The sequence below is a fragment of the Corylus avellana genome, chromosome ca5, assembly GCF_901000735.1.
Source record: "Corylus avellana chromosome ca5, CavTom2PMs-1.0".
Taxonomy (NCBI): domain Eukaryota; kingdom Viridiplantae; phylum Streptophyta; class Magnoliopsida; order Fagales; family Betulaceae; genus Corylus; species Corylus avellana.
The window spans coordinates 28,379,967-28,388,653 of NC_081545.1; the positions used below are offsets into that span (position 1 = coordinate 28,379,967).

General features: G+C 32.6%; 1 pseudogene; it reads left to right on the forward strand.

Annotated features, from left to right (window-relative positions):
- The first annotated feature begins 912 nt into the window (after nt 1-912).
- Nucleotides 913-1,021, forward strand: LOC132183511 (U6atac minor spliceosomal RNA; annotated as a pseudogene).
- The last annotated feature ends 7,666 nt before the right edge of the window (nt 1,022-8,687 follow it).

Below are 8,687 nucleotides of genomic sequence, written 5' to 3' on the forward strand. Positions count from 1 at the left end.
TAAGAAATTTCATTTAAAGTATGTTCCTTTATGTCACATATATTGTAATTATAAAATATATGTAATTACGGTGTTCAGTAATTTATTCCAATTAAAGCTTATTGTGTAAATCAAATATTCTGAATTAAATTACTGATTTAATTCTTGTGGAACAAGTATTTGATTTTATTACTGATTTTATTTTGTGGAATCAATTAGCTGTATTGATTTGATTTTTATTCCTTGATGGGAGGAATAATTAAGGTAACAGCTCTAATTGAGGGTCCCCTGACCTACCTATAAATAAGGCCTGTGTATTCCATCAATTGGCACTCACTGGTAGGCATAGGTCAGAAGAACCTCTCAATATTTTTTTGTTTTCTAAATTTGGTTGCTGTGAAACTGTTCTTCAATTGGCTTGAGCAAAAGCATGGCTAGAGGTATTTATATAATTATTCATTCCGCTGCTAATTTTATTGTCAATTAGCATTTAATTATATATTGAATTCTTACATGTGGTATCAGAGCCTCCTCTAGGCCATATTTGCTTAGTCTAATTTTTTAGATATGCCTGCTATAAATTTGTATTTTTGTTTCAATAATATTCATTTTGTTCAATTAATTATTGAAACAAAAATAGCTTGAAACAAGCTGAAACCCAAGATATTTTTTTATTTGTTGCACGGTCCTGTTGATACTTGTTTATGTTGAAATAAAATAAAGCTTGTGTTTTTACGTGAAGCTTATATATGGATGTTTAGTTTTGGTTCATTTGGATACATTGTTCTGTTTGGACTTAAAAGCTAACAATTCTTGGTGTTTTTTTTTTGGGGACTTGACCATATTGTCCTTATGGCTTGGGAGGGTGGTGAAAAGAAAGAAACCCACGGCCCTGTTAAAATTTTGTTGAAATAAAATAAGTACAGGCCATTAATGTTTGTAGAAAGGAGAGATGGTTGGCATCTCGAAAGGCCGTTCCTGTTATCCACACGTCCAGTTAAGGCTTCCCACCCTTGGGGTGGATCTATAACTAGCACCGGCTTTCCCCACCTGCAGTGTCGGTCTTTCCCCACTTGCAGCACCAGTTTTCCCCTACCTGCAGCGCCGGTATTCCCCTCCCACCTGCAGCGGTTTTGGCCGCATAAAGGGTGCAGCGGCCCCTTGCCGGTGACAATGGCCGTTTGCCGTTGGGTGGCAGCTCTGCGTGGCCGGCAGATGGGGAAGGGGAAGGGGAAAGGGCGGTGGCGCTAGGGTTGGGTATTTTTCGGGTTGGGGAACATGATGATTCGGGTAGGGTTTTTCAAACCCATATGGAACCGGGTCTAGTGTTTTGGGCTATTGGGTATGGGTTTATTTTAACCCAAGCCCGATCCAGTTATAAAAAATAAAGGAGCTGGGTCATTAAGTGGGCTGACCCAAAAGCCCAATCCATTTGAAGTGGCCCATCCGGATTAAAAAAAAAAAAAAAAAAAAAAATGAGAAGATGATTTGGGCTCATTAGGTTTAGAACTTGGGTTCTTAAGGTATAAAGGGCCTAAGATCACTTCAAGACCATTAGGCTATTGAGATTATTATGCTTTTATGTTGCATTTTTATTCATCTTATGATTTAAATTGTTCAGTATTAAATTATTGTTTCTTTAATGCATGAACTTAAGGATATATTTATTCTTTTATTTGTTTAAATATAAATTGTTTGATGCCTGAACCTGAGAATAATTAACTAAGCCTCATGTGTTGGTGAATGTTTATGGTACTATCCAAAATTGCAATCGAAATGCTCTGGCAAGGTAAGTCTTAGGACTTAAGTGTGCCGTTGTGCGCCCCCTCACTTATTTGGGACACTATCCGGTTGTACTTTGGAAAAATACTGTTTACCCACTAACATGATGGTTTTGTCTTTTATTCTTTGGAACTTTATTTGTGGCATCTATACAGTTATTGAATGTTAATGAAGTAGTGATTATCATAATAATTTTGGGAGAGCCACAGCTTCCCGATTTTATAATGATAATTGCATCAAGATCATATATGTGAACTTCATAAGGAAAATTAACATCCTGTTGTAATTAATTCATAAATTTAATTAGAATAAGATAATAAATTTAACTTAAAAAAAAAAAAAAAAAAATCTCTTAGGCCCACAGGTACGGAGAATTTTATTTATTAATGTTAAATTTATTAGTCCTATTAAAGAGTAAATTTCATGCGTGATGCAACCTTTGCCCACAGGTAGGTTGAAATTTACTATTAAATTAGCATTGGTTAATTTAAATAAGTTCGATATTAATGAAGTCGTAATTGTCATAATAATTTTTGGGAAAGCCACAGCATCTCGATTTTATAATGATAATTGCATCAAGATTATATATATATATATGAACTTCATAAAGAAAATTAACATCGTGTTGTAATTAATTCATAAATTTAATTTGTCAATCCCCACAGGGACGTTTTTATTTTTATGAGTTAATTAGAATAAGATAGTAAATTTAACATTGAAAATAAAACTTCTCTTAGGCCCACAGGTACGGAAAAATTTATTTATTAATGCTAAATTTATTAGTCTTATTAATAAAGAGTAAATTTCATGCGTGATGCACATTTGCCCACAGGTAGGTTGAAATTTACTATTAAATTAACATTGGTTAATTTAAATAAGGTTATTTCATAGCATTAAAGTATATAATTTTTCTTGGTTACTGGATGTATTCCTACTGCTTTAATTATTAGTATTTTATGTTCCAATAATTCCTAGTGGTAATTTTTCCTGACTGAAAAGAAAAATGTGTTTTTCACTTTGGGGTGTTAGGAGATTGAATTGGCGTTTCATGTGGACGAATCACCTTCTCCCACGGAATCAAGTATGCCACATGAGATTATTAAACATGAACGATTGTAGAGATTTAAATCGCTTAAGTTTCAACGTTCATGAAATCTCATATCAAGGAAAGCATTAGGATTTTATTCCTTAATGTTTTAGGGCCAAAGAAAGGTCATTGAGGAACATTTAGTGAGTTCCAATAAGGCTTTGGCCTGCACGCTAATAGAAAAGCTTTAAAGTAAAACCTTTTATAGTTTCAAAATGTGCTTGAGCACATTATGGAAATAAAGGACATAACAGCTCATTATAAAGTCCCTAAAGGTTAAGTTTTTGAGTCATTATGGTCAATTTTATTCTCTCATCTAAATATTATATTTTTTCAAATATCTTGTGGCACACATAAGGATAACTTATCAATTAAGGAACTTCTGATCATGTGTGTTCAAGAAGATAAGAGATTAAGACATGAGAATTCAGAAAGTTACTCATGTTAAGGGAAAGACCTTTATAGGCAATCATGTCCAATAATTGATAAATGAGAACAAGGTGCCAACAAAGTGTTATGGCAATTAAGATACTTGTTTCTCTTACACTAAGGAAAATTATGGGCATATAAAGAATGATTGCATAAAGTATCATAAATTACTTGAAATAAAGGTAATCTCATACACCTAGTGTGTCATGAATCTCTTTTATTGACTTTCCTAAGGACTACGTGGATTGAATTTGGTTTAGCGGTCCACGTTGTCAACATAATGCAGGGTTTTCTAAATAATAATTATTTACAATTGGAGGTTGTTGGGATCTATAGATTAATTTTCAAAATTCAGTTATGTCATTTTGACCTTAATAAATTTTTTTTATATTCCACAATTCTTTTAGAAATTTAATTTCTATTTTAGTTTGTTAAAGTCAAATTTGAATATTGTTAAAATTTTTTTTGGGTGGAATATTAAATTAATGATCTATTTAAAATTGATCTAGATCCCAATTTTTGGAAAATTAATCCCTGCATATAAATGTTGACATAAAGCAGAGTCTTATGAATGAGAAAATCCTTTATGTTTTGGCATTGGAGATTGGAATATATTTCTATAAATAATAAAAGGTCGATAAATGACAGAGTTTTTACGACTCTTGAAATTTACTATCTTTGGTATTTATGTGGACTACATTAAGGAAAAGCATACCAACTATACCACTAAAGGTGCCAACAAAAGGATTTTTGAAATTCTTGAGATCATGTACAAGTGTAACCTTTTACATATTTCTTGCCTAAATGGTTAGAGATATCTTATCTCTTTCGATAATAACCATATAAGGTTTATGTATCTCTATCTTCTAAATCATAAGGTTTTGACATTAAATGCTTCCAGTACCTATAAGGTAGAAGTAGAGAAATAAAACAAAAGAAAATCAAGATCATAAGATCTGATAGAGGCAGATAGTATTATGGTAGGTACACGAAAATGGGACATGAAAGGTAATATTCTATTCTCCAAATTGAGTGAAGCCTTGAAAACCGTTGTGTATACATTTAACTCGATTCCATTCAGGGTTGTCCATAAGACACCTAAATTAAGGAATGAATGGAACCAAGTTCAAATTGTTTACACATATGGGGTTGTCTTGCTATAGTGAGGATTTATAATCCACACCTAAGGTAATTAGCTTCAAGGACAACTAGCGAAATTTTATAGGTTATACAGTAAACTCCAAGGGGTTTAGGCTTTACTGTTCTTCATTTAGTCCTAGAATTGTTGAGTATAATGATTCAAAATTTCTAGAGGACGCTGAACTTAGTGGGAGTGCTTATCCTCAAGAGATTGAATTAGAGGAAGTACAAGGGTTGACTGAGACCCCTTCACATGAAGGGTGTTTGATTGTACTTAAAGAAAATCAAATTGATTATCTAACCACAATCGGTTTCAGAACAGTCAACTCATAATGAACAAGTTCAGAATGAACCTACTCAGACTTTGTCAAAAGTAAATGAAGTAGGATTAAGAAGATTCTCTAGAATAAGGTGACCAACAATCCTAGTGATTATGTTGTATACTTCCAGGAGTCTGATTTTTACGTCGGACCTAAGGATGATCCAAAAATTGTTTTCACATCATTTTGGGTGGAGATAACTTCACTTTGTGTTTCAATGCCATGAAGGAGGAGATGAAATCATTGGCTAAAATTCAAGTCTGCAATCTTGTTGACTTACCAAAGGGATTTGTAGCCATAGGCTGCAAATGGGTTTATAAAACCTAAAAAGATGCTTCCGGGTAATGTTGAACGATACAAAGTTAGACTTGTAGCCAATGATCTTACTCAAAAAGGAATGCATTGATTATCATGATATGAGTAGCTCATTTTGTTTTAGAGCTATATCAAAAGTATGTGAAAAACAATTTCCTGAATAAGGATCTTAAGGAGGAGGTGTACATAAGACAACTTAAGGGGTTTTATTAATAACAGTCAGAAAGCTTGCAAATTAAGGATATCTATTAATGGACTAAGATAGGCCTCTCACTAGTGGTGTATAATACAAGGTTGTTACCTTACATGGGTTTATTGAGAACCTTGTTAATCATTGAATATACCTTAAGGTCAGTGGGAGTAAAGTTACATTTCTTTTAGTCTTGTATATAGATAATATTTTGCTTGCAAGCATTAATTTAGGTTTGCTACATAAAGTTCCTCTCACTAAAGTTTTGGGAGAGATTCAGAATAAAGAACTATGAATCTTCAGTAGCACCTATTATTAAAGGGGATAGTGTCCCAAAATGTATTGGAACAAAGGCAGATGCAAAATATTCCATATGTATGCACAAGTCTACATTAGACCTGACATTGAAATAGCAGTTGGACTATTGGGTCAATATGGTATTATGGAATATGCAATGAACCAAGAACTACAGTTTAACCGAAAGATACACTTACCATTTGGTGGTGTTTATTCAGGTTTGATTTTTGCTAAATGTGTAGATAATAGATAATCAACTTCAGTATATATGTACTGAAGATACAGTAAGCATACTATAGTTGCTACATCTACCATGAAAGCAAAAGTCATTACATGCTGTGAATTAATTACACATGCATTATGGTTGAGACATTTTTGTTAAAGGTCTCAAGATTGTCGATTTTATAGTTAGACCCATAAAGATCTTCTGAGTTAATTCTACTACAGTTATCTTTTCTAAGAATAAACTGAGTAGAAGCAGAAGTATGTATATCGACATAAAATATCACTATGAAAGAGAACATTAAGTGACAATAAGTGTCTATTGAGCATATAAGTATTGAATTAAGGATTGCGAATCACATGACTAAAGGTTTACCGGTAAAGAAAGTATAAAGTCATGTGGAATATATGAGATTCATTAATTCATTTGTGCTTAATTTCTATTTAATTGGTCTATAGACATAGAGGTTATGTTATAAAGATTTTTGTGCGCACATATATTATTCTTATCCGTGAGGATAAAATTAAAGTTGGACCCGAATGACTTATAGGAAGTTCATTCATAAAGTACATCATCCATAAAGTACTCATTTAGGGAGGTATTACACATCGTGATACATGGAAGGGACGGCTTATCATATAAAAGCTTTACCGCCATGATTCGTGTGTAGTATTTCTTGAGTGAGTGGGAGGATTCCATGAATGGTTGGAATAAATAAAGTATTGGCCATATCATAGAACTGAACACCATAAGGAATTTATGTGTCATAAGGGCCAAGTGAGAGAATGTAAGAAATTTCATTTAAAGTATGTCCCTTATGTCACATATATTATTGTAATTATAAAATATATATAATTACGGTGTTCAGTAATTTATTCCAATTAAAGCTTATTGTGTAAATCAAATATTCTAAATTAAATTACTGATTTAATTCTTGAGGAACAAGTATTTGATTTCAATCAAATATTCTGAATTAAATCATTGATTTAATTCTTGTGGAACAAGTATTTGATTTCATTAAAGATTTTATTTTTGTGGAATCAATTAGCTGTATTGATTTGATTTTTATTCCTTGATGGGAGGAATAATTAAGGTAACAGCTCTAATTGAGGGTCCCCTGACCTACCTATAAATAAGGCCTGTGTATTCCATCAATTGGCACGCACTGCAGGTAGGCATAGGTCAGAAGAACCTCTCAATATTTTTTGTTTTCTAGATTTGTTTCTGTGAAGCTGTTCTTCAATTGGCTTGAGCAAAGCATGGCTAGAGGTATTTATATAATTATTCATTCCGCTGCTAATTTTATTGTCAATTAGCATTTAATTATATATTGCATTATTACACGTAGGTGATTAGTAGTTTTTTTTTGTCGTATTTAAAAGCGGTTAGTAATTAGCGGGTGATTAATAACCGCCCGTTTTTTCAATCCTAGTGAGGAAGAGGGCAGATTAGTGAAGACAGAGGAGGTGCGAGGATGATCCATGTGGAATGATGGACATAAATTTGACCTCCCAAACCCCAAGCAAGAAACAGTAAATACCAAAAGTAGTAAATGATAATCCAATCTTAAAAGTTGGTTCTAACTTCTAAATGACGTGTCTTCGTAGATGAGATATATTATTTTAAAAAGTATGTTACGAAGACGAGAATACATTACTTGGAAATCAAACTTTTAAGAAGAAAAAAAGAATTGAAAAGTGTGATATTTCCCTTTTAACCCTTTTCAAAATGCTTAACAAACATATCCCAAACCGGTGGTTCTCACAAGAATTCAGATACTATTCCAAGTTCTGCGGACACGCGTGCAAGTAAGGGGCTTGAGCAGCTTTGCGCGACTCTTATGCGGTGATACACACCCATGAGAAGCTAAAAAGCCCCATCTAAGGGTGGAGTCCCGGCTGCCTTTAGGATATATATTAAAAAATAGTAATAATAAAATTTTTGTCATTTTTAGTTAAATTTTTATGAGTTAATATTTAATTTTTAATGCCTCAAAACTTATTTTTGAATTCAAAACTAAAATTTAGGGGTGAAAAGTTAACCCTTTAAGGATTGTATCACCTAAAATGGATTCGATCATCCTAAATTTGATGCTAATGCCTCAAATTTGGTGCTAATACTTCAAATTTAGTGTTAATACTTCAAATTTAGATTTCCTTTTAATATCTCTCTTCTTTAATTTTATTTTATTATTATTTTTTTTTTAAAAGCAAGCAAAATATCTGATGTTATTTAAAAAAAAAAAAAAAAAAAATCTTAGCCACGTCAACTTTGGCAGACGCTGGGATGACCCTAAGCTGTCGAAATCTCTACTCCTAAGGGTGTGCAAACGGTTATAACTAGTGGTTATTGGCTATAACTGCTAACTGCAACTGCCTTGGGCGGTTATCGATTTTTAATAACCGCAACTGCCTAGGCGGTTAGAGGTTATTTTATAACGGGCGGTTAATGGTTACTCAATCCAATAACTGGTAGTTTTATAACTGCTTTTTTTTATATGGGTTTTTAAGCTTTTTAAGTGTTTTGAGCATTTAACTGACCTATTTTTTTGGGCTTATTTTAACGGTTTTAAGGCCAAAATATTCCAAAAAAGATGAAAAAAAAAAATGTTTCTTTTGGGCCAGCCAATGTTTTTTTAAATAAAGTAAGGCCAAATGACACTGTTTTGGTGTTTAACTCAAAACAACCTCATTTATAGAGGGTTTATTATATATTTTATTACTATAAAATATTTAATATATATTTTAATATTATTATATATAAAGTTAGGCGGTTAGTAATTATTAACCGCCATCCTTTACCCCTAAAACCGGGATCAAGATCCCCGATAATCCTCAAAAAATTGCCCAACAGTTTTTTCTCAAATCCTGGCTATCCAACAGCCACAATTTCGCCATGTGTCCCAACTAAAAATAAATAATAAAA